Source organism: Bombus vancouverensis, chromosome 8 (genome assembly GCF_051014615.1).
Source record: "Bombus vancouverensis nearcticus chromosome 8, iyBomVanc1_principal, whole genome shotgun sequence".
In the NCBI taxonomy this organism is placed as follows: domain Eukaryota; kingdom Metazoa; phylum Arthropoda; class Insecta; order Hymenoptera; family Apidae; genus Bombus; species Bombus vancouverensis.
In genome coordinates this window covers 18,585,916-18,589,137 of record NC_134918.1, presented here as the reverse complement: position 1 = coordinate 18,589,137, position 3,222 = coordinate 18,585,916, and the positions used below count along the sequence as shown (strand labels likewise).

Sequence of the window (3,222 nt, the reverse complement as noted above, 5' to 3'; positions counted from 1 at the left end):
AGCAAAAAGGAAAAAGCAAAAAGCAACGAAACTAAATACTGCGTTCGTTGAAAATTTCTAGTATAAATCATGAACTCGCAGATATTCGAAATTTCGAAATTACAATAAAGGAAACGAATGAAAGGAATAAAATAAGAACACCGTGATCAATGTGAAACAAAGTTTAGAAAATATCTGAAATACTACACGCGCGTTTAAATAATTTGAAATTCCAACGATTTAAACTAAAACTTGAAAACTGTACGTACATATATGCGATATACGTGTAGAGAGCGTTGAGAAAGAAAGTGTCAGGACCGCTACAGCGTGATTCTACACGTTCGGTTTGACAAAGATCGACCTAGAAAGATTATAGCGAGATCGACTTGACCTTGAAATTCGAGGCCAGAAGGCCAAGTTTGTTTACTCGCGTCGTGTTCTATCGATCCTTCTGTTGGCAAAAGAAAATGAAAAAAAAAAACGAAAACGATGTTTAGTAAAGTTCGATTACAAAGTTACGGCATCGATCGGAATTACGTTTACAAAGATCAGTCGAACACGATAGAATGAGAAGAAATTTGACTTTTCGATCCGGAGTTTCAAGGTCGGGGTCAATTTCGCGGCAAATTTTTACATCGATCTGCAGCACACCAAGGCGTAGAATTTTGACGCACTCTGTACAGACGGCAGATCGAAGAGAAGATCAGAATGACCTGCTATACATAGCTGGCCATATCGAGGAGTGCGAGCAGGAGGACTCAAGCAACCGGTCCATCAGTCGCGTGCAACAGCCGCGAAACATGGCGGCTATGAAGAAGGAGGTAGAGGTAAACTCGCGTTTCTTCTATGTAATCTGATCGAGAGCATTGGCATTTAAAGGATCCTTTACATCGCTTGCCCACGCATATTCACTGTTCACTCTGCATGTTCGGGTGGTCCTTCGTGCCACAATTTCATTGCACTGTCATTTTCTCCTATGCAACGCTGGTATGGTAATCGCTGCCGTTCCATCTTTCTCTTCTTATCTTTTCTCCTTTTCCTTGCTCTCGGGCTTTCTCTCCGGGCCTAGCGACGAACGCCGCGTGTGTACGATAGAATGCTTCGAGTAACTCGTTACGTTTCAAGTTCGTATCGTCGACGGACTTGACGTCGAAAGTGAACGGATCGAGCGCGCATAGATTACGCGTTTGAAACGAGCTGTCTGTAAGGTAGCTGGAGCGGATGGTTCGTACGAAAGCTAGTACGAGGCCATATCAGGACTAATAGGGAGTTTTTCAAAGAGCCATGTAAAAGTGGTAGGAACCGGGCAAGACGACAAACCGAAAGTGTTGGATAAACTGTTTAATCGTGAGCTATTCTCTGCAACGAATAGTACGACAAAGCGGCAAAAAGTTTTTAGACGCGAATTATAAGGTAGGATTTTCGAAACGATCGATTCTTTATACACTTTTGAATTTTTCATTTTTTGAAATTTTTGAAATTTCATGTAACATACGCTAAACTACTTGTCTTATCGCACGCTGCGTTCACTATGCAACGGTGCTAAAAGCAGATGTACAAAAGAAGGTAACGATGGCTATGAGAAAACCGTGAAAATCGTGAAGATCGGGACATTCGGCTGATAACATGGATTATTCATAGATATCGATACTTTAATACCTTGATATACCTCGAATACGTTCGAATATACAGTGGTTACGAAGACGTTTCAACATTTATAAACACTGTTCATGTTCTTATGTATTATATAAAACATTGTCAAATTTTCAAGAAACATCAATTTTGACGTTTACAAAAATTCACTATAAAACTAATCGTCATAATCGTACGATAAAATTATACTATTTGTACGATATACAACCGGAAGAACACGACGATTCGCATAAACTGTTTCATCTCCCTTTTTAGATAATAAAATCGTAAGGTTAAAATATGATAGTAAAGTAATCTTTGATTTCGAACCTCCTGGCGTTGTTTTCCTTCAACGTGTTTCCTTCAACGTACTCCACGTACAAACTATTTACGGCGTACGCTACTTCTTTTGACAAGTATATGTTTGTAATATCGTCAATGTTTTCTACGTACGTTTCTCAATTTACATTTGAGATTTTACTCGCTAACGGTAAAGCTGTTCGAACAAGCTGTTTCGTCAGCCTTTGTATACGTGTTAAATAACGACGATCGTTTATTAACGAAAATGTTCGATCTCTTCTTTCTTCCCCTCTGGAGAAGAAAAAAAGAAGGAAAAAAGAAAAAAGAGAGAGAAAAGTGCAAAAAAAGGGAAGAAGAGAAAAGTTTGGGTGTGGGTGTCGAAGATGGTCTTGGGCTTGCCATTTACGGACGTATGGCAAAACCGGATACAGAGAGTTACGAGACTGATCTAAAATGCGAAGAAAAAACTGAAAGAACTGAGTGTATCCGCAAACGTTCGAAGGATACTTTGAATCTTCATGTCGAAGTCATCGAACTCTGCGCACTTGTTATTCGTGCGTAAGGCCGTGATTATACAGAGAGCGGCGAGCGGTGAGCGGCAACAGCTGCGAAACAAGTGACGGCAAAGCGGCAGAAAATCTATGAGATAAGCTTAAACGTTATTCTCAGTCGCTATTGATAAAAATTGGAAAAATTTCCATTTCCATATCCTGAAATATTAGCTCTAGTTTCGTGCCAACAACTTTCGATACGTTGGCTATGTGCCCTACTATCTGGATCGATGAAGTTCGTTTTCTGATTCACGGTTAAACGTTTATAACAGACGATTATATCATTTCCATTGATTCGATATATTTATGAAACCTGATTTATCAATCCATTTGTTAATCACGCGGAGTAATGTTTCAGACGAGCTGTCCACGATTACCTGGATGCATAAACATTTTGTCCAGCAAGATTCTTCGTCCTTTATTATTATACTCGTGTTTTCTTCGTCCATTCCAACTATTACTTTGTTCCCCCGATTTGAGCTGAACTTTGCTCCATTCACGAAACAAATAACTCTCGGTAAAGTTGACGTAACGACTTCTCACGATACATTCGATGTATTCGATTCATTTTCTACGATAAAGGAACTTGTCATGGTCCGAGCAGCAGGTGATATCCAATAACGCGGCAAACATATCGAATGGAAAGGCGTGATCGTTCAAACCAAGAATTTTTCTATACGCTCATCTTTGCATTTTCTTGTATAATATTTGAATACGGCTTCTTTTGCGATTTTCAACAGCACTGTGAAATTCATACAAC

The 3,222-nt window shown here is 39.4% G+C and overlaps 1 protein-coding gene across 5 annotated transcripts in view; it reads right to left on the bottom strand.

Annotated features, from left to right (window-relative positions):
• Positions 1 to 3,222, bottom strand: part of LOC143303080 (uncharacterized) — a 45,483-nt gene that overhangs the window by 7,657 nt on the left and 34,604 nt on the right. The window lies entirely within an intron of this gene.